Source organism: Rhynchophorus ferrugineus, unplaced genomic scaffold, assembly GCF_030347505.1.
Source record: "Rhynchophorus ferrugineus isolate W39M unplaced genomic scaffold, kcgeb_rfMv2 rfM3, whole genome shotgun sequence".
Classification (NCBI taxonomy): Eukaryota; Metazoa; Arthropoda; class Insecta; order Coleoptera; family Curculionidae; genus Rhynchophorus; species Rhynchophorus ferrugineus.
Window position 1 is genome coordinate 27,706,779 of NW_027472582.1, and position 24,708 is coordinate 27,731,486.

A 24,708-nucleotide genomic window follows, 5' to 3' on the forward strand; every position below is an offset into this window, starting at 1 on the left:
TAAGACTTGAACGCATACAAATAGTCCAGGATAATTAAATCCACTTCGTCGCTCACCAATTTGGAGCGTAAATTAAAAAAAAGATTTTTTTAATTTCTCTATATCAAATATCAAAGTATAATTTATTTACTTCCTACAAAATAAATACATATAGTTGTGATAAAGTTTCACTAATTAGTGATGTGATGATGTTTGAACGACTATCATACCAATTGGTGAAAGAACATCCTAGAACTACTGGTATGGTCGTTCTTTGTCGAATTTTAAATTCTTGTCTATATACCGTCACATATGTAAATTGAAACACCAATGCTCTAAGTGCGATCTTAGGTCAAAGCTATCGTAACAGTAACACAACTACCTCTCCGGCTCTTTTGCTCTATCAAGCCAGTCACCCAATTATTAGCTAGATCAATTGTTAGCTGCAACTTGTTCCCGTATTTTGCTGTTTGAATTATCTATTGGAAAAATGGCAAGTATTCCATGTATCTTCATGAAAATGGAATTTATGCTCAACCGGATTATATGGCATATACCGAAATAACTGATAATTGTAAGCGAAATTCTCTATGTAATTGGTTCGATCCCGTAGGATTTCCCTTTTCAGCATTACCGTGTGGATTACCGTATCATATTACAAAATGACTTGTCCGCCTTTGTTGTTGCATGGTAGCCCTTTTTAACAACCAATATTCTATCGGAATTATAAATAGAAATGAGACAACAAAAACCTAAATATGGATGGGCATTCTATCGCTGAAAGGTATAGAACATACTTAACATCTTTAACTTATGTTAGAGCTGTTGAAAAATCAGAACTTATTAACTTACTTATTCTTATACATTATGGCAGTGTCATCAGTTTGCATTTTTAATACTTAGAGGACTATAAATCCTGCAATAATACCAAAAAAATATTACAAACATAATTTGTCCATTTTTATTTTTATTTCAATTAAAAATAATTGATATCTATATCAAAATTCATATTTCTGTTTTTTTTTAGATTATCCAAATAAATGTAGATTTACCAAAAATAAAACGCTGAAAACATTACTTTAAGACCTTTAATAACTAAGGAAATAGTGGCGTTTATTGAGGATGTGGAAAATCGTGTATATTTTGAGTATCAACTATCAAATTACGTCTTCAATACATTATTGTGAAGTGCTAATTCTTGTTGTCATCCCAGCAACTGTCACATTTTTTAAGCCTCTTACCAAGTTCTGCTGCCAAAATTACTCTTTTCCTGCCTGGAAAATAGACAGCTTCGAATACTCGATGGAATATCATTGAAATTTACACATTTTCCGCCTTTATTTGGCATATGTTCATACTATTTCATATTAAGCACATAATCAAATGATTTAATTGGACCAAACAAATATCATAGTAAATTTAGAAAATTCTTTGCAACCTTTGGATATTATTTTAAATGTTTGACAACAAATGAGTACTATAAGCACTATAGAAATAAGTTAAGAGTATCAAAACACTTAATGGTGTATGTTTATGGTACGTCTTCTGAAATTGATAGAAGAGTCAAAATTAAGATTGAACTGACACTTTCCGGTCATTTCCTGAAAAAACAATTAAATTCATAAACATATTGAGATATAACGATATATTTAATTTGGTGACGTCATTATGAAATAAAACACCAACCATTAAACAGTTTTGAATTGTTTATATAAGATAGAATAAGAAAATAAGCTTGATACTTAGGTTCCACATAAATTGACACTGAAAAATTTCATAAAATAAGATGTCATTAATGAATAACTGGGAGAATTATTATTTGTTTTTATTTCTCTTCGTGAGTCCACAATCTGCCCTATTGGCAATAAGTATTTCTTATTTCTATATTATATATACATAGCATGTAGAAAATCACTTCATTAAGCAATCTTCTGTATAAAATATTATCTTAATTAATTAGTCTTATTCTAAAGCTTATTCTAAAGTCTACATATGTCCAGTAATCAGATCAGGTGGTGTTAAACGTTTTAGTCTACGCACTTCACTATCACGTCGCATATTTAGCTGATTAGCGAGTACATAGGGATGCACTGACACTCTTTCGAAGTACTTCACACAAACACGTTGGATTACACTCGTTATAGGTTCTAGAGGAATATCGCGTTGTATCACTTTATTTGAAATATAGTACGGAGCATCAACAATGGCACGCAACATCTTAGTTTGGAACATAGTTAGATTCCATATGCCCAAATGGGCTTGAGTATAGACTCATGCAGCAATACCTTGTTATCTAATGATAACTTGGATTTGCGCCCGATGAGCCAAAACTGGGAGAATGAAATAAAATAAGTCGATTTCCGAAATTAGTGATTGCGAGCGGTGAAAAATGCGTCATATGCCACAGGAATATACCATAAATATCCTGATCAAAGAGTGGAGAAGCTTCATAAACGGTTTCAAAACTTGCATTAGCTCAAGGTAGTGAAAAGGAAAAGAGGTAACGTTTGGTTAACAATTCAAATAATTGAAGCGGACGATTAGAAAAAACTACCAGAATACACCATTCGAGTTACCATTAGCTCCACTTATATCGATGAATTCTATTCACTCAAATTTAAATAGAGTAGAGTGTTATTTAATAATAGAATAGGACATATAAATAATTGGGTGGATGCGCCTATATGGAGAATGCGCTTGTATATATGGTTGAATAAAAAGTGTTAGAGTAGAGTTAGTTGCCTGTAAATATAAAATTGTATGAACGCTACAACGTATGCTCGTGTTAAAGCCACCCGGACAGGATGAGGATCCCGCCATCTTGATTAATTCTGTGTTGTGGCTTTAACCGAGTTGTTTGCAAAATATAAATAGAGAGTAACTTAATGGAATCAGTGTTTTAATTGCCCAAACACCTTCAACAAATCGATTCTACAACATTGGTTCTAACAAGAGTTAGTCTTGCAGTCATACTAATGAGTAGTGTGTAATGAACTATGTGTTGAAGAATATTAATTAATGAAACACTTAAACGGAGCTAAATTACTTTTTTAGCATTTGACATTTCTTTTTGGTTTTAGAAATGATGCACTATACCTAAAGCATATTTAAAGTATTAAGGACGAGTTTGCACTTTGCTTAGAGTATCTATGTTTACCTAAACAAGAAAAAATCATCCCAGCCACATCAATAATCAAGCTGAGTAAGAGGGGATGTATTCTGGAATCTTAGGCTGGCAGTGGGTAGGTAAAATGACCAGGACATCGTTCAGAGCCCATGTTATCTAATAAATCCACTCCAGACAAACTCTAATTGATGAAGAATATTTATTTAAAATTATGACAGTATTATTTCATTTATATTTACTAATGCTATTTGTTTGTGATTGTACAATTTCTTCAAACTTCTAAATACTAAGATTAAGACATGCAAAAAAATATTTACAAATACAGTCCGAAAATTAAAAGAGAAATAAAATAATTAAAAAGATTAAACTGTTTTTATCAATTCGCCCTAAGCCGAAGAAGTTCGGAATTAAAAGGATTAGCCTATTAAAGCAATTCCTTTCTTTTGTTTTCTTCGAGGGGTTTTTCCGTTTAATTGCCATTGGGTAACTCGATTTAAAACCGCACCAAAGCCACTATATATTTTTGCTCAAATTTAAATTCTAATGAATCCCAATACAATAAGCAGTTACTTTCCTATAATAATTTTAATTGGAGATTTAGATGCTTATTATTCTAGTCGAATAATCAGACTTAAAATGAATTCGTTTATTATTTTAATCCAATGAATTATAAAATGAATTACGTTATTTGATATATTTTATCTCATATACCATTAGCTTATGTGTTTCCAAGGATATTATATAGCTTAGAGTTTATGATTAGCTAGTTATTATTATTTGTTTTCCTTGTTAATTAAATCCAAAAAAAAAGACTCCAAAAAATTGGTTGTAATAAAAATAAGTTTATTCAGTGATATTAAGTTATTTTTGAATATTGACTTGAATTTGAATCTCTCTACATATGTTTAATACCAGACATGTAGTGTGTCTAACCAAATGAGCGCATATTGCATTTAAGGTAATTTGTTGTTATGACGTAATTTTTTGAAGTTTAAAATAAAAATGATTCGTTTAAATACAAAAAAGAACAAAAGTCTTGTTTTTGAAGATGTGAGGATTCAATTAAAAGGATTTTTCTCTAAATTATGATCTAAAGCGCAAACGGATTTTGAAAATAAACAGTGACAAACTTAACTGAATCACTTATGAACTTCTACATCAAGCTTCCAGACTGAAATGTTTGCTCTAAGCATTTGAGGAGGTTAAGTTGACTATGGGCCCAAATGTAGAAGAGCATCGCTTAACCAGGATGATATTTCTAATGTTAATTTAAACAGACAATAGTGATAAACTTAATGGAACCCTATGTCAAGTTTCCGAGCAGAAAAGTCTCACCGCCTTTCACAGCAGATGATGATGGACCCAAATGTAGAAGAGCTTTGCCTAGCAAATACAAAATTTCTAATTTGCTAGGTTTTCAAAGGATTTAAGTTGAAAAATTTGAAAACTGAACTTATAGCATGTATTTTTCCGCATATTCTTTTAAAACGAAGGAATTTAATTAAACTTAATATATTATCTAAATGTTATTTAACGGTACCAAAGATCTATTTTAATTTGTTTGTGTGTGAAGCTATCTCTACACCTTTTCTTTATTGCCAAAAGTATAAAAAACCAAATTTAACGAAAATTCTCGATAAGATTGTTTGATTGTTGTTGTTGATTGTTGAGTCATCAATTGGCGCTATTTTTAAAAACTGTTAATTGTGTATAATATCATGAGCAAAGCAATGTAAAAATAATAATTATTATTTGTTGCTTGTTCCGATTGTGGATAAAATGTCTAAAATTCTGTTTTAAATTTATTCCTGTAATAAAGATATTTACAAATTTACAATTTCGTATTTTTTAATTCCTATATAATAAATCGCCCTCACTTTACTCAGACGCGCAAAACTTGGCAACAACTTTATGTATGGCAGATCGCATTCTTTGTCTTTTTATTTTATGACAGCACACTGAAAACGTATTGCATAACAGAATATTATCTTTTTGGAAAAATTATACTTCACTTTTAGTATATAAATTAAATAGAAAATTAAAAATACAATAAAATTATAATATTATAAATTCTTTGAAAGCTGCATAAAGAGTAATATATAAAATAACATCAGATTATATATAATCCAGTGATAGGAACATTTTATTCGAACGAGAAGGAAAAATTCATAATCGCAGTTCCATATCAGCCATGTCTTGAGTGTATTATTATACAATTAATTTTACATGCCACCGTATGTTTTTTCTCATCCTTTAATGGTTATAAAAATTGAGCGTAATTTAAATAAAACATACCCGATAACATGAGGTTGGAGCAAAACCTTATGTTTCAATTTAGATTCGTACTTTATCTTAAACATTTCCACATGAAAATAATAGCACATGCAAATGAGATGCCTACGCTTATACACCAGGACCGTATTACAGAAATTCCCATTGGATTTGGTCAACTCTTTTGTGTTTGAATTTCCGCTTAGAAATACAAAGGCCCGCGGGGTGTTGACAAGGGTGCAATAGCACATGATAGCAATCCCGATATTCGAGGAAGATCGGTATTGATCCCTAGCGTACGATCGGCTCTATATGCCCGTGTATTCACTTAACACGAAACATTCATCTGCGGTTTGTCGAATGTTTTATTATGACACATTGAGCTTCATTTCTAATATGGTTTATTAAACATACATAGGAACAAACATATATACGACATAATGAATTGATAATTTTATTGTTGCAGGGTATGATTAAAGCTGTGGGATGCATACTAATATACTAATAATAGACTTCCTGTATCACTTTAATGAAACATCATAAAACATCAAGAAGGCCTAAATATGAAAAGAGTCAAGATTAAGATAATCAATAGATGAAATGCATGTAATATAATTTATTAATAACAAGAATTTGGCTTTTTGCCTCTTGTATATTATAATCAGAGTAATGATATATCTAATCTTTATTTATAAAATTAGGTTATTATGATAGATTCCTGAGACAGATATATTTATGAATTGTATAATACATTAACCTAACGAGATTTTTAGGAATTATATAAAAATTATAATTAGGAATTAGCCATATTGAAATAAAGCTAGATTATCAAAGCAAAATAAGACAATGTATAAAAAATTTAAATAGCATAATATAAATATATGAAATATAAATTCTAAAATACAAAATACATCTGTTAATATTATAATATCATGATAAAACTTAAGCACACTACACACTTTTCATTAGAACCTAAAATACAATTAAATTTAAAAGCACTTAAAATATAGAACAAAAGAAAAATTGGGAAGCGAAATATAAACGTATAGAAAAGGAACAATAATTTGAAATTCCAAAAGTGATGAAATAATAATATGGTGATAAGATGGGAGGTAATTTTGCACACTATTTAAGCTGATAATAAAACACAGCAGATCCAAACCGTACGCGCTAAATATAGTGAGCAAAATCTTCATAATACAGAACTATAATAATAATAAATACGTTCTAGAATCATAAAACAACAATTTAATTAAGTATTTCAATATTTCATATAAATTCTTTTTCTATTTCCATATAACTTCATATATGTGTCAACTCACGATAAACTGTGATGATATTGATGGAATCCATTTCATTCAAAAACTTTAATATGGCATGAGATGTGTTTATATCATTTTTCTAAAAAATACACCATTCTGTTGATACATTAATAATAAGGAGAAGGTATCGTCGATAAACTAGAAAAAAAATTCAAAAAAAAGGAAAATAATTGCAATCTGTTGTTTGGAATAAGTAAAAATGTTTTGGAGATCGATTACTATATACTATATAGTCAATTTTTGTAGCTCTAGTGATTCCCAATTGTACTAATATCGCTAACCATCGTGCCAATATTTACAGATAATTACTCCCTCATTAGCTTTTACACAACTCAGCCTATTAGCCGATGGGATCAAGGCAATTGTTTATAATTGTAATTAGCAATATGCAGGAGTATATAATCTGACAAGGAATAGTTGATTAAAGAAACTATAATATGCACAAGAATTCTTGATACGGCGGAATAATGTTTAAAAATTTACTATTTCTCAATATTATAATATAATGTAGAGCCGAAGCATCTCTAAAAATCCTTTCGTAATACAAAAAATTGAATGGAGTATTAGGTACTTTGTTCATTTCTTCACCTTAAAAAGTTATTTATTGACAAAAATTGGTACTATACATATTTAAAAAAAATATTTTTCACTATTTTCTACAATTTTTTCCATTCTTGTGTAATGCTATGTCGGAAAAACAACATTGGTTTGATGGCAATTCAATTATCGATCTATTTTCGCACTTCTTCAGCAATTCGAAACGTCGCTTTAGCAGTTCGTGATATCTAAACTGCGAATCTGATTCTATCTTGAATAGAATGTTTGGCCACGATTATTCGGCTTCGATGCCCATGTGGATATCTCTTCTGGACTAACTCATAACTTTTTGCATTTGAGATTGACATAGTAGATGGACTTTTCACAACCGCTCATAATATATCGCAGAAAGCTATTCATTTTGAAGTCTGTTAACCACTTTCCCTCTAACTAATCTTTCCCGTTGCATATAACTGTCTCAAAAAGTTGATCCATTACTGGAAATCTCTCTGAAAATTATTTGAGAGCTTGAATTTTATTTGAGAGCGAGATTTTCGTGCGATAAGTCCTAAAATTCAGTTTCTCACAATTTTTTTGATCCTCCAAATCATTCTTTGTTACTGGCATCGATCACAGCTGTTAAATCGCTGACAATAAAGTCGACACTTGGAATATGACGAATCACTGTTGAAGTGAAGATTACATAATTAGCGCCTATATGTACTGAATAACTGAGCATTGTAAAACTGTTAATTTTTGTAAAAAAAAGGGTCAAAACTATCGAATTTAAGTTACAATTTAATAATTAGTTATATCAGTAAATCCCTAATAGAAATTGCTTATCAAAATACATTCAAGAACTTAATGTTATCATAAACAAAATGTGTTAAATTGTAGAGATACAATTAGAAAATTGATAAATAATAAAAGTATATTGAAAGTTATAAAAGAAATGTTTGTCGCTCGCTGAAAATTATTTCTTGATAAAATATCTTCTCGAACATTTTCCTTAGTAAACGCCTAAGTAATATAAACAAAAAGCTTTTAAGGATTTTCTAAATATACTCGACTGTAAAAACATCCTTTGTTTAACCTTTAATCGAAGTGTTCCGGTTCATTGAAGTGTGAACGTTTACCAGTTTCTTTATTGACCTGTGTTGAAAGCTATTAGATATAACTAGGTGGATGGGTTTAAGTAATTTGAAAAGTTATCCAAATACAATTATTTTATTTCAGACATTATAATTCGTATCAGTTCTGTTTAATTAATGTCTCTAAATTAATGACCGAGGGACTGATAAGTCATTAGTGAGTTCATATTTAATTTAACTACACTGTACAACTAAAAAATATGTTCCAAATATGCTTCACCTATTGAATCGATTGTTTCCAATCGAGAAAAATGCGCATCAGCCTATGATATATATTAATATGACAATTTAATTAAACTTTAGAGCAGAAAACTTAGAAAAAAATATATTTTTGACTTTTTCCTTGTATACAGTTTCAATCTTACCATGTATAAACCATTTTACAAGAGGTTTCGAAGCAGGATAAACACTAGTCTTCATAACCCTGGATAACTATCTGAATGTATAATATGGAATTGATTTAATAGCAACCGAAATATAACTCACAAGTTGAATTACATTTTCTTCATTAATTTAGTCAAAATCATTGATAAATTGTCACTGTATTACATCCCATAAGTATTTCTATTTTATGTGGATTCTTTCCACATTGGTTATTATGGTTATTATATAAATAGTTAAATTTTTATTTAAACATATGTATCTCTACGATCACAAAAGCTATATTTATATTAATCTGACTGATATATAGCTATATTTGTCAGAAAATATAAAAAAACAAAATGCCACTAAAATAATTTCAAGATATATATTCAACATATACGCAAAGCATATTATCATTGACCCAGACTATTATTTCTATACCAAAAATATGAATACCAAAAATAACGCAATAACAAACGTAAACGCACTCTAATCAAAATATGTTTAAGGAGAATAAGATATATTTACAACCAAAAAAAAACATATAATTGAGAGTATTCAATTTATTTACGAGAGATTTTTAGGAGAAAACATTATTTAATAAACAATTGCTAATTAGTCATTTTCTACACAATATTTTATTTTCACCAAGCATCTTGCGAATCATGAAAAAAGTAGATATGTTTATATTTGAAACATTTCCCTTATTTTACAGCGTTACTCTGTGTTAGCTCTAATATTGCCGTATATATTGCACATAATGATCGGTGAATCATAGATTATTAAATTATGACCGAAAACAAATACTAAAATTATGTTGCTTATTTTAACTAAAAGCGTAATAAGCAGAAAACTTCAGAGATAATCAAGTAAATATTATTTGATTAAGTTAAGCCAAAATGAACTGTGGAACTTTATATCATAAACATAATTGAAACTGAGACCGTTGGTATTGGGCTCTCTCAAAGAAGTATTCCAATATAAGAAAGGCCTCCATTGTCAAAAAAATAAAAGTTTTTAGTCAATGAGGTAAATAAGTTTAGAAGTTACGAAACAACATTTGAAGTTAGAAGTTCTTTTTATTAAAGAAAAAAAAACTAAAACCGGAAGGGAAAAATAAGGGTGAAGCTTACCATCTTATTTTTAGTAAAATGTTATTAAACTTTTATATTGTTTTTATAAACTATGTTGAAAAATATAAATCGTAATAGACCGAAATGAGGTTTAGTACAACATTGTTATTATTAACGAACAATTCCAAAATGCTATATGACTAAAACACAGGTGGTGGAAATTCATGTGAGTTCTGATAACAAAGAACTATTTTATATTTCAAAATTATTTTACTAATACTATAATAAACGTAAAATGTAACCTAAAATGAAATTTTTCACCAATAAATAATAATGCCAGTACCTTATAGATGAAAATATAGAAAACAGAGAGTCCCAAGATGTTATTTCTTTTCTGAATAACAAGACATCTAGCATTGATTGGTGTTGACAGTGACAGTCAATTTACAATTATCAGGTTCAAGTGACGTAAGATCTTACACAATTTCAAAACAATTACTTTATTCTATACTGCTACTTTACTACTGCTGTGAGTTGTTACTATAAAATGAACGACTTATCGTATAGTATTAAATTATGAAAAAATATCTCATACTAGACAGCTTGATATCAAAGCACATTATACTAAAAAGTATGAAACCCAGAATAAGTTCCTATCAATAAACTATTTAAAATGACATTATAAACTCGGTAACTTGTTTCAACTAAAGCCGTATGCCACATACAGAGTCTCACACGTGTTGTTATTTGAAATATCTAGCTCGTTATAGCTAGTTTGCACTTGTATGCCCTATTTATGCCTCAGAGCGCTGTTGATAAAAAGTAAAAATGTTCGTGGTCTTAAAATACACCAATATTAGACTAAAAATTAAGCATATACTTCAAACTCAAAAAAAAAAGTCTAACATATTAACAAAAAAATATAAATAATAATGCATCCATAAAAATTAAGTCACATAAATCAACAAATTGATTTTACATACAGTACACGTTTTATCTGCAAGCACTTTGTGCCACATGAAGCTATAAGTTTGATTTAGATCATATATAAATAGAAAAGGGCAAACATTTGCATAGTTTCCAGATATCATTTATTTCTTCTAATGTTAGCTTTTTTTAAATATATGTAACATATATAACTACAGTATCCAATATAAATCTTGATAAAAACACAATGAACAACATGATATATTATAAAATAAATAATATATATTGTTTAAAAATATATTAAAATTAGCTATATGGACAAAGTGAAACAAGTAAATTATACCACGTTACGTATAAGAAATATTATTTGATATTACGTAACGTATAATTCAAATATGCCATTAATTCGAAGGTCTTCTTTCTACCTAATTATCTAGAGGATGTTGCGAAGTACACTATAGGCCTCGATTACTGAAATGCCACCCTGTAATACTCACTAATTATAGAGGCTTGATCAACAAATTACTTTGGCGCTTCTCCCCTCATTCTCTATGACAAGAGCGGATTCAGAGTGATAACGTGCCCTAAAAACATAAACAGACCCGACTAACGATCTCAGTGAAGGTTTATATCAACAACTAGCTAGATGAAGACATTGAAATGTCCTTGTAAAAAAAAGACATTGAAATGTCGTATGAAATGCCCGTGCAAAAATAATATTAAAAATATAATATTATATATATATATATATATATATATATATATATATCTCACAATGGCGTTAAATAGTATACAAGTGTTACACACTAAATTATTATAAAGAAAAGGTTATCCAGCTTACTAAGCGACAGGATATCAATTGTTTCATTAATATAAGGACAAATTCAAGTTTAATTGACGACAAAACAAGGGAGCAAATAAAAATAGAGATATTACTCAGTGGTTTTATTAAGATTAACACTAATATTCAACAATTTACCCACAACTAGCGATTAATTAATGACCAATGTAGAAAAACAAAAGGAATACATGATATTCTACCGTAAACGCATACATGTAGAAATAACCTATTTAGATAATTTTGTAATAGTGAAAGAACTGTTGCTATGTTAAAAATTTATTTTAAGAGCTAAGACAATTTTAAACATTGTACGTAAAATAAAACACCTCTCCTAGATCTGTATAATAATTGCAAATCTGTATAATTAAAATAATTGGAAGCTAATTAGAACTTATATTAGATTAGATTGCATATACAAGCTTTAACAACAAGTTGGTGATACGTTTTCTCTTTTGACTTCAAAAACACCATTTGGTAGAAAAATATTATAGAATATAGTTTAATTATAATCTCTCTGGATTTTAACAAATGGGTTTCGGTTTTTTTTTCTGAATTCGAAATTTACTGATGTGAGAGATGACAATCAACATGTCAAAGTCCATGGTTCTTATTACACGTACTTTCGATGAAATCCCTTTCTATATCTGGCAATTTCAAAACTAACGAATAGTATAAAAGTTGCAACAATTGTTGCTTAATTTTATAGTGCAAGGAAATTAATTAGGGAAAAGTACTATTGTTTTTTCTAATAGATGGATTTGACGTCATACGGTAATATTTGGTTAATTAGAGAGGAACCGTTGAAAAAATAACTTCAGGGTAAATTAACACATTTCATCTTGCGATTAAACATAAAATGGTCTTAAACATTTTACTCGAACCTCATGAACAGTATTGCAAAATGTATGAATCTATTTTCCACTTGAGAATCGCTGCTGAAGATAAAACGAAATAGAACTGTTTTTGAAACGCATGATTACTAACGAATGAAGAGAAAGTGGTCGAAGCCTGTAGAAGGTTCACGAATGGATCCAAAGTCCGTATTTACGCCAAGGAACGAAGTGTTACAAACTACTACAAAATAATTGTTAAACATGAACTGGTTAACAGGTTCGAAACCCGGCTAAACCAATAATTCGACTATATACACTCAGTAACTAACGCGAGTTAATCAGGTGTTTTAAAAAATGCACAGAATAAATCTCAGGGTATTACTAGACCACACCCACCTTTAGTGTAAAACTGCTTTCAAAAGACGCTTGTGAAGTTCTATAGTATATATATATATATATATATATATATATATATATATATATATATATATATATATATATATATATATATATATATATATATATACATATATAATATAAGAAGAGATAAAATCTCCTTAATAAACATGTGTTTACTTTTTATGTAGGGGTGAAAGCTCTTTTATTATAAAATAGCCTGTGGCGCCACTTTGATAATCTTTGAGTTCTAATATTCCTTGCTGTAAACGAGACCCTAAAAATTTCAAATACAAGTTTCACGACAGCATATGAAGCATCTTTTATTGTACTTTTATTACTAAGTTAGGTTAAAATTTAGAACAAAAAATATATCAACGTATTTCAATAGGTAATCGTATTAAAGTAATTACGTCACAGTCAATCGACAAAGTAGTTTCTTCTGCTGAATTATATAAATAAAGCAGAACTATTTTTATGTTTTCTCTAACACTACTTCTTGTAATTTTTTAATAGAATAAGTGAGCATAACTTATTAACTGTGAAAGTTTTGCATAGAAATTAGTGTTGATGTAGACAGCCTATTATATACTTAATTTACAAATTCAAAATGAGTTTTTTAACATGCATCTTCCAAGTATTTGATATTAAATATAAAGAAAAATTGCTAAAATTACATCGCTACCAAATTACTAATGTAATAAGTTCCTATCAATAAACTATTTACAATGACATTATAAACTCGGTAACTTGTTTCATCTAAAGGCGTATGCCACATACAGAGTCTCACACGTGTTGTTATTTGAAATATCTAGCTCGTTATAGCTAGTTTGCACTTGTATGCCCTATTTATGCCTTAGAGCGCTATTGATAAAAAGTAAAAATGTTCGTGGTCTTAAAATACACCAATATTAGACTAAAAATTAAGCACATATTCAAACTGTATATAGAATTTTCATATAGTGCTAAATATTGGAAAACCGGGAAGTAAAGCCTAACATATTAACAAAAAAAATATAAATAACAATGCAGCCAATTATATAAATAAAGCAGAATAATTTTTATGTTTTCTCTAACACTACTTCTTGTAATGTTTTATTAAAATAAGTGAGCATAACTTATTAACTGTGAAAGTTTTTCATAGAAATTTGTGTTGATGTAGATACCCTATTATATACTTAATTTACAATTTCAAAATGAGTTTTTTAACATGCATCCTCCAAGTATTTCATATTAAATATAAAGAAAAATTGCTAAAATTACATGGCTACCAAATTACTAATGTATGGTTAACAGTAAGTTCACAAACGTATATTGTTATATTTTAAAGTTTTAAAAGGGGATATATTGGCACTAGTTATTCACTAAAAATTAATTTTTGGTTAATATTTTTCTTAAAAACCATTTAACTTAATTTGAATTTGATGAATATATAGTTTTCACAGATTGCTTAATTGTATTAGTTCAAAGAATTCTTTTCTTCCGTCTCCGGGTAACTCCTCTGTTAACTAAGTAGTTAACGCTTTTATGTTTGCTAATCATACTTTCTGTTTTTTGCAAACCATTCCATTTCTTCGCTGACCGTTGATTGCTTTATGGATATCGTCATTTTTAATATACAATGAAACTCTAACAATGTTCCGAAGAACTTTATTTTGATAAGCTTGGATATATATTGATACCGAATTTCTTTGTGCAAGCATGGGTCTACACTGGCTTTAAATTTGTTTATATAATAACAATTTGTCATGAAGGGATAATTCGGTTTGTCGTCCAAGCATCCGCCACTTTTTTTAACCTCATACAAATTTCTACTAGTTTATCCCATCTACTGAGCTTCAATTGTTATAAATATATTATTCCTTCCTTAAGTTTTATTGAGATGCGTTTAACTTTTCCTTTTCTATTACTTTTTGTATGTTCCAAATTTATATTGTAATGATGTTAAGGTATAGCTATAAAACATTATATAGATTATAATATGTAATGTATTTGATAAAACTTTAACAATTTAATTTAGTTTCATCATAATTTATAGGAACCCATACATAATGTTTGATCTTATTTCATTCATAATTGATAGTGTTGTTATTGCTTATTGACGTTTTGGTTGAAACAATCGAAACATGGACAATACAGAACCTGTTTTACTATCATAATTGCCCTAGAGAATACTTCAATAGAATAAGCACGCTTTTAATTGCGTTAAAAATGTCCAATTATATTCAAGAAAAGCATTATTTGTGCTTAGCTGTATTTTATACTGAATAAATTATATCAAAATTTACCTGTCGGAACTTGCGGATGAGCTATTTACGTTTCAATATGTAGTACTGTTTCAATGATTTAAAAAGCTATTTAAAATATGTGATATACTTTGGTGAGCTGATTATTAGATCAAACTGAAGTCTAAAATAAAAATAAATTGCAACCACATTATGTATAATTAAGAAAAGCAATTTATGATTTAAGAACTATTGACATATATCATTAGTCGTATTGCTACCACTTTAATAAAAGGAGAAATCAGTAAAAACATCGAATCAGTAAATCGAGCGTAAATATATCGACTGGCAACTTTATTGAGTATCACTTAAAAAATTATTTCTGACTTAAATAATAGTTGAGGTCATTTCATAAAATAGAATTAACTACATGTTTATCTGGACCATCTGGAGTATCAGAAAAATGTACAACCTAAAATAGAGCAACAAATAGTGTTTCGTGATAGTAGCAGAGCACTGGACCGCATAAATCGCATAAAATCGAATATTCAAACCATGGTAATTACTGAATATAGTCAAATCCAAACAGTAGTGACACGTGTGTCAATATGTGTCCGTCGAAAGTTGTAAATTCGTTTTACAGTGAGACAATATATTCCTTCTCTTTTTATTCTATCTAAAAAGAGATATTTCTGTTGGAGAAGTTCGATCATGTAACCAAAAGAGCCTGCAAAAGTTGCCCGTTTGCCAAACGTCTACAAAATTCTTCAAAATATTATAATTACGCGTTTTAAACCGGTAAACGTTATTTTAACGCTTTGTTTTAATAAATTGCAAATCGCCGGGGTTTTTATTGAAAATTTTTTTTGCGCGTTGCAGCTGTACTGAATATTAGTACGGTCACTAAAATATCTCAAAAAATAAAAAAACAATATAACCTTAAATTCACCAAAAAGAAACCGTGTTTATGCGAAACAGGTGACGAATCCATATCAGCTTGTTGTTATCTGTATCAAAGATCAAATATACGAAATATAAAAAACAGTAAGTAGTTTTTTCAATCGAAACATAATTTAATACAATTTTTTCAGAGAAAATTGTTAGTCTGGAAAGTATCCATAAAAAGCCAAAACGTATACAGCTATTTGAGGGATGTAGAACATCTCTTCATGCACTGTCGGGTAATATAGGATTTAAGTGGTGTAAAGGTGACTCACGAAAGGGTTTAATGAAACTTCCATTAAAATTGTTTTTAAAAGAATCTAATGTTTAAAAACATATAACAAAATCAGTTAAGAATTATTATATCAATTTATATATTTAATAATAATTATTTAGTGTGGAAAATTCCAACAAAGTCTGCAATTAAGGAGCGGCTTAAAGTACATAAAATAAGTTTAGAGAAAATCATGTTAAAGAATGAACTATTTGAAATTGTTACTCGGTAAATATATATAAAATATTTAATTGCATTTTATGTAATTTACTTTTTTAGAAATAAGCCTGAGAAAAGATACATGGTTGATCAGGTCTTCCTCCCTATCACTGTATATTTAATCCAATTGTGTTGATATGGGGTATTGCAATAGGCATTCACGTCGAGAAGGATATCCAAACCAGAAATTTCTGGATTTATGGAAAGAGGCATTGTCGAAAATAACACCTTCGGTTTGTGTGAGCTGCATCAGACACATTGAAGAAGAAATTGACAAATGGTAGAATCTTGTGCAAGTTTTTGATAGATTGGAAATAAACAGCTTAGTTATTAACTTGATTAGTGTCTCTGAAAGGGACAGTGATTGAATGTTGGTTTATGATTCAATGCTGACGATTACCAAGACAGGGTGATGAAAGAAGAAACCACTAAAGGTCAGTATACAAGTAATATACTTTAATTGTAGGGAATTGTAGTAGATTATGAAAGCTTTATGAGCATGTGTGTTATTGTTCAGAATATACATGAACATTATGTTAACATGTTTGAGGAGGAAAATAATACTAACTGTTTTGCAGATATGGCAAATGCATTACGGAAAATGCAGCGATTAAATGTAGTTTTATAAAGAAAGATGTATACAGATAGTAACAGGATAAACTAACGGGAAATATAGTAATATCCTAATGATTTTACAAGGATACATTGCATCGAAAGAAACAAGAACTAAGCGCAAAACATTAATATGCTCTCTAATGAAAGTAAAATACATTACTCAGATATACAATTGTAAATTAAGTGTTACACAATTAAGTGGTACACACTACCTATACTAGTGTGGAAAAAAGTTCAATGTATATATAAAAAAACGTCTCTAACCTATAAATTATTGTGGCTGTAAAATTAATTGTAGTTTTAAGTTCTTCAATAATAAATGCATTAAATGTATTATAGTGTTAAAATAAATTATATTTGACATAATAGTTGTTCAATTATTTTAACTATATTAAGATTTTGTTATATGTCAGAGCCAAATTGTACAAAACTCAAGAGTTACCGCGGCAACATTGCGACGTTTTGACAGGTCTTCCATGTCACTACTGTTTTGAATTGACTATATGTTTAGTGGGCTCAATAGTGTTTAATATTCTATTATAAAATTCCCTGAATATACTAAAATGCTCTCCAGAATATTTAAGATACATTATGGCTTTAATAACATACCAGTCGTATTATTAAGAAGTTAAGAAAATATAATTTTTAGACTTAAGCGATGGACAATACATTATGAATTAAAACATGTTAGTTGTTTAGTCATAATACATGTTGACCAAAACAAAGACATCTACAGCAAAAAAATAATAAATCAAACTCAGACTAAATTATGATATTCACTAGTAATAATAAGACGAGTTTCCATTTCGTGGTGGCGTCAACATCCACCGACAAGATTAATTTCTTCAGATTAATCCTCCGCCATCGTTCTCAACCTCTCGCACCAACCTGTAAACACTTCACGAAACTTTTCAATAAAAATCCTCTTTAGGGATTATCTGATCGTTTCCCGTCCGACAAACAACTTTCATTTGACCTTTTCCTCGTGAACTTAACCCTATCGGTGAGATGAGCAGTTCTGTAACCCGACATCTTCAGATAAATTCCAGTTAAGGGTTTTTCTCGAATGCCCAGAAAGTAATAAGTAAACAAAAGCCTACCTCAAAGTGAAGAAGGGTGTACGTGTGTGCATGATAGTCGGATATCCCAGGATTTTTCCATTATATGGAATAGTCTAGACAATGAAAGGGTTTCCCGTACATATAAACGTATAAAATTACTTTAGTTTTCTTTTATTTCTCCGGGATTGAGCTAAATATGTTCCCAAGTTCCAAGCTCTTGTACTTCGAATGTCCATCGCATGTAAGTACAATATTATCTCGTTATATAATTGTTTTCTTAATAAAATAACAATATAGAAAGATAATAACAAAAATTGTCTTATTAATAATGATTTTTATAAAAAACTTTATTAATAACTAAAATATTATAAATCTGGTTTTATTGTTTTTCAATACATATTTCAGGTATGAAATATGAACCAAACGATAAACATTATGTGAATATATTAACGATGTAATGAAAATATATAGAAAAAATGAAAGCATCTAAATAATTTACATAAATGAAATAGATAGGTCAAATAGAAGAAATTAGGAATTATTCAGGGTAATTTGGTAGACATTTTAAACCGTTGACGAATTTCATGTTAAATAATTAATGAAATAAATGTAACTATATGACATTTTATTTTTTGAACCTTTTATAAATTATGGGAATTATTTACTCTTTAGGTCTAAGTTTTGAACAATAATTTAATGATTGTAAATACATTCCTTTAATATAAGTCTTTGTAAAATTGTAAAAAATAAAGTGCGTAATTGTATTCGTTATTGTTCTAATAAACATCTTCTAATAAACAACAAGTCAAAGAATAATTTTGAAATTGTTTTATTCGCATATTCCCATAATTCACACAAATGTATTAATAAATACAACAAAACTTGCAGCTATTTAATATATACCAGTTTATTCCTTAAACCATTTATGAATTGTTCAGCAATAAATAATTTAGTGATTATAATTTCCCTTCCTTTAATAGTCTTTGTAAGCTGTAAAATAAAGTGCATATGTTTTCGTAATTTTAATATACGGGCATATATCACTTAATTAATATTATATCATATGTGATATAAATATAAACATGATTAACTTAATAAATTTTGATCGAATTTGGACCACTGTGTAATCGCTAATTTATATTAATAAACTTACAATATTATTTCATTAAAATAATATATTCATGACAAAATAACAATAACAATAAAATTTAATGAAATACGTATGAATTTCATAAAACACTTACAAATTTTACTGTTATTCAATAACATTTCCTAAAAAGACAATAATATTGTGTCATCTAATTTTCAACACAATTTGCATTAAATAGCGGCTATTTGGTAATAATTATTAACACTTTATGGAAAACAAAGAACAAAGATGTTTACATAATTTTGGAGTCGTTAGTATTTATTCCCTATGTTTTTTGAATTTCTAAATGTAGATATAAAGTACAACATTACTATATATTACTTTCATAGACTACATTCAAAGTTAAAATATAAAACTAGAAAAATATATGAACACATGTATGTTTTCTTTAATAATAAGTAGATATATTGATATGTCCTTTATAAAGTTGTCTTTAAAAATAATGTACTTGAAAATTAATTTTTAAAAAACATGTTAATTCATAGTAATAAATTACCAAAAATAAATATAAGAATAGGAAGCATGAAATATATAATAAAAATCATGTGAAAAAATGATCCAGTTCGGTTCGGACGCATAAATATATTTTTCATGACCGACTTTCGTGATTGTAAAACTTTTATTAGTGGAATAAATACCACCTGCACGTTATAACGACATAAACTGAACTATTAATGTCAATTTAATCTGCACGCAAATCTGGTGGAGTTAAATGTTTTCAACTTAAAAATTGCTGTCGGCTATTTAAGGTAATCAATTTCGTCCCATCCAAAAATAGCGGTAATCATCGAAACCTAGATACACGAAAACAGTTTTTTCCTCGTAATTTCGGCAGTTTCGCCTATTCCGAATATTTTATGTAGGAATCCTTGTAAATTATACTGTACTGGATAGAAGAATCAACAACATTTATCTTGGTTTTTTTTACATCCATAGCGCGAACCGAGGTGGCTCGAGTTAGTTTTTGCGAACAACATAAATAACTACCAAACATACGTTTCAGATCGTAAAACTTTTATTAGAGGAATAAATACCACCTGCACATTAAATAGGACCGTAAGTCACTTCGAATCTAACGCAAATGGATGGATACATCTATTAGAGGAAATATGGTTCGGTTTATTTTCTTTTAAAATTAAAAATATAATTTATTAAAGTAATAATGGGCTCATATTATTTTCGGTCAGAAGTAATATTAAGACATAAGTTATAACTAGACATATATGTTTATAGATAAAGTTTATCGGGAAGAAAAATCATATTTCCCTTTAGCACATAATAAAAAAATAAATTTTGTTAATACCCTTTTAATTTCGAACGGTAGAATTGATTGATCGCCAACAAACGAAGAAGTTTCAAAGACCCAGAAATGATTAATTGCGTAATATATGAAGAAGCCACACTCGAAAAACTAATCATAACATAATAGATCTATTTAACAGACCAATACAAATATTTCACCACAAAAGTTTGGTCAAAGTCCCTTAAAATAATAGAGATTTAAAGAATTGTCTTATATAGTCTTAAAACAAACATGATATATGGAAAACTATATCAATTTATTCATAACAAACTTCATTATTTCTTAAATGAGTCTAATTGCGTTTGTTTAAAATTTATTTTTGAAAACAATCATTGAATTATTTTAGGTATAAAAAAAGTGAAACAAAGTGGGGATATATATCGCCTTATTACACTCGTAAAAATTAATTTTTGTTTTAATCTTTGAAAAAATATAGGGAATAAATTAAATTAATAAAAATGGTTCTTACATATAAATGATTAAATTATTTATCAAGGCATACACTAACATTTTAAATCCACAATTTAGTTATATTAATGTATATGTATATATAAACAACTCTATATACTGTTTTCGCCACTATTTTAAATTTTACACAATTTGTTATTTGCTCTTCACCAAAGAATGATCTTAAGTATTTCGGCAAAAGTTTATACCGAAAAAATTGTAGTAGTTTATATTCGAATAGTCAACGAATCACAAATAAAGCAAAAACCACTTTTAGTTTCTAAAGTGCAGAACGGACTAATTGCGTAATGTACGAAGAAACAATTATCCCAAAACTAATCAAATGTAGCTATTAAATATACGAATAGTAGTATTTCTCCCCAAGTATTTCAACTTTGATATAATAGAGATTTATCAAAATCAAAACAAATAATAATATATGGAGAACTAAGTGCATTTATTCATATAATGCACCAACTAACTTTATTACTTTTTAAATATGTCTAAGTCTGTTTTTGGTTGATTTATTTTTTTAATGCAATAATTGAGTTGTTTTACTGGTAACAAAAATAAAAGTGGGACCAAATAGGAATATAAATATAATTTTGTCCTATGATAATCTTTCAAAAAAAAAATTGTTTTAATGTTTGGAAAAATACAGAAAACAACAGGCTAATAAAAACGGTCTTTACATCAAAGTTATTAAATTATTTATCCAGCATAAACTAACCTTTTAAATCCACAGTTTAGTTAAATTAATTCTTATGTATATAAACAACTCCATATACAGTTTTCACCACTATTTTAAATTTTACACACTTTTTCAAGATCCTATTCACCAACGTTGATTATGTTAATATATACCCTGTTATCAAAGTACATAACACATCTAATATGCAAACACCGAAAATCATCCATATAACCTCTTCGGCAAAAGTTTATACGGAAAAAATCATAGAGTCATCTCGCGAAATTCAACCATAACCGTCCGTTGCACTACCGACTTATCCGGACGACCGCCAATTATCCTTTCGCATTGCACCCGATGTTTGTTCGTTTTCGAATTTTCAAAATATCAAATCGAAAAAACGTGCCTGGACACGCGTCGACGCAATACAACCACGATGTTTTCCCGTTCTTGGACGCGCGGTACTGAACAACTGTCCGGGACCGTTGTGGATGTCAAAGCGACACTAGCGTGTTCGTGGGATCGCCGCCGGGGGCGCCACCGACGGCGCCAAAAATCGTTACTGTACGCGCAGGAATCTTAGTGTTGGGTGTTGCAAATTTATTGCCTAAAGTGCGCCAATTGATTATAATCGACGACGTATGGTTTAATTTTGCATTGTACGGGGTGATTTTAATATTTGTTGTTTTATTTCGGTCACATATTGTCATAGAGAGCACCGATTTGGTTCAGGAATTAACATAGTTCCAACCCGAGCTATAACTCGATAAAATTAACTAAAAAATCATTATTTCTGAAAAAGATTCTGAACCTTCAATTAAGTTTAACATTAGATACTTGCATGCATTCTTATCATTCTATTAAAAGGGCATTTTTTGAAAATAATTGATACACTATAGTTATCCAAATTAGCTGTAAACACACATCGTCTTAATTTATGACGTCAAAACGATACAATGTTGCCGCATTTAACGTTGGCATTTTACGTTATAAAATATAATTTATTTTAACATCATAGTAGATCTAATGCATATATTATCGAAGGACTTGGTATCCCCTGGATCAACCTAACTAATAATTGGACGTAATTAAGAATGTATTTTATTTTAATTACAAAACATATTTATCTTTTTATGTTTAGTTCTTGTTTCCTTCGTTCCTATGTTTTCTTGTCAAAACATTCTGATATAACTGTATTTCTGGTTGGTTTCTTCTTTTACTACCTGCGTACATTTTTCTTAATAAAATTGGATTAAATCACTTCAATCACTTACATCTACAAATCAGTTAGTATTCATTCTCTTTCTGTACATTTTATCCAAATGATCATATATTAAGAAGAATTACACACATATCTATTCACATAAATCTTTCACGCCCTACCATACGATTTTCTACAGTTATTAATTATATGCTCCATTAATTGTTTCTACTCTCATTACCTTGTCTTGGTATTGTCAACATTGAGTCATAAGCCCACACCTAGAAAGTTTCATTCACTCGCTATCACATTCTGAGCGACTATTCAAGTCAATAACTAAACTGTTAATTTCCAATGTAGCATTAGTTCACGATTTCAGCAGTTGTCAATTTTTCTATGGTGTATCTGATGGAGTTCAGCCAATCCGAAGGGTGTTATTGTAGACAATCCTTTCCACATACACAAATAGTTCTTGTCCGTATATCTTTCTCGGCCTGCATATCTGCTGTAGCAATTCTTTGCCACATCCTATAACAATTCAATGTTATTTAATATGCAGTGATATGGAGGAAACGTTACAGCCTATAGCCGTGTTATCCAGCGATCTAGTATATTGTGTATTATTTTTCAGGTCTATTTCTAAAAAAGTCAACTAGACATTTTATTTATATTGACCTAGTGTTAATTTGAAACACTTCACTCTTTAACATGGTATCTTCAAAACGTAATGTATGTTTTGAAAATCAATCCTTGATTACCACCTGTATGTAGCATGAAGAGCAAAATATCTGCAACTAATTATTAAAAAATAAAATATTGTATGATGATGTAATGATGTACAAAACCTAATCAAATGTTATTCTAAACTTAACCTTTTGTGCAAACGGTGGCCTAATGTTCTGTTTTGAAATACCCAGGTCGGTAAACCAACCAGGTCCCAGGTCGGTAAAATTGAAATAAGAACTCTTCCTTAATTTTATTATATGCTTTTAAAAATTGTATTATTTTAAAAGCTATGTCTGGAAATTGGCATTCGAAGTCACAATTTTTGGTGTGATGAGTTATATCCCTTAAAGAGCTGCTGATCCATAAGTTTCTTATGGACACTTTCCATAACAGATATCTCTGTACGTGTGTATTAAATTATTTTTATATAGAAAAAACTACCCACCGTTTTTATACATTTCAGAAATTTAATCTTAAATAGAACTGACATCATCGTATGCAGACACTTTCGATGAATCCAAAATTATATTGTTTTTCTTAATTTTTTTTAAATAATAGCCACTATAATCAGGGCAGCGAAAACACAATAAAGATATTTCCAATAAAAACCCCAGTAGCTTAATATTTAATAATATCAATACTTACCTCTCTAACACATTTTACTGCTTAGAACGAACCTCCCTTACCTCATTACTGTTCGAAGTTATTGATTAGAGACGTAATCTGTTTCTAAATGACTATTTGGTCTCAGAATCTTCAATCAATGTAATCAAAACATTAAGCAGCGACTTGAAATTGATGAAAACAAGCAGAGCGCCACAACAATGTTTGCCGGTTTATAACCTCTTACTATCACTAATGTTTTGAAAAATTTTGCTGATATATGACATCCGAACGACTTTTGCAAGCTGATTCGGTTACATGATCGAACGTATCAGAGAGCAATGTATCTCTTTTTAACAGGAATAAAATAGGAAGGAAAATATTGTCTGGTATTAAAACGAATTTACAAACTAAAATAGGCATCCTTATCTACA

The 24,708-nt window shown here is 29.0% G+C and overlaps 1 protein-coding gene and 1 long non-coding RNA gene across 2 annotated transcripts in view; one reads left to right on the top strand and one right to left on the bottom strand.

The window, feature by feature from the left end:
* Positions 1-3,392, top strand: part of LOC143192729 (uncharacterized) — an 84,491-nt gene extending 81,099 nt beyond the window's left edge. The window contains exon 4 of the long non-coding RNA XR_013004869.1: positions 3,060-3,392. This is a non-coding gene — a long non-coding RNA (uncharacterized LOC143192729). The remainder of the gene's footprint in view (positions 1-3,059) is intronic.
* LOC143192947 (neuroligin-4, Y-linked) overlaps positions 1-22,208 on the bottom strand; it is an 808,161-nt gene extending 785,953 nt beyond the window's left edge. The window contains exon 1 of the mRNA XM_076398803.1: positions 21,787-22,208. The gene's annotated coding sequence lies outside the window, so the exon portion shown is untranslated. The remainder of the gene's footprint in view (positions 1-21,786) is intronic.
* Positions 22,209-24,708: the final 2,500 nt, after the last annotated feature.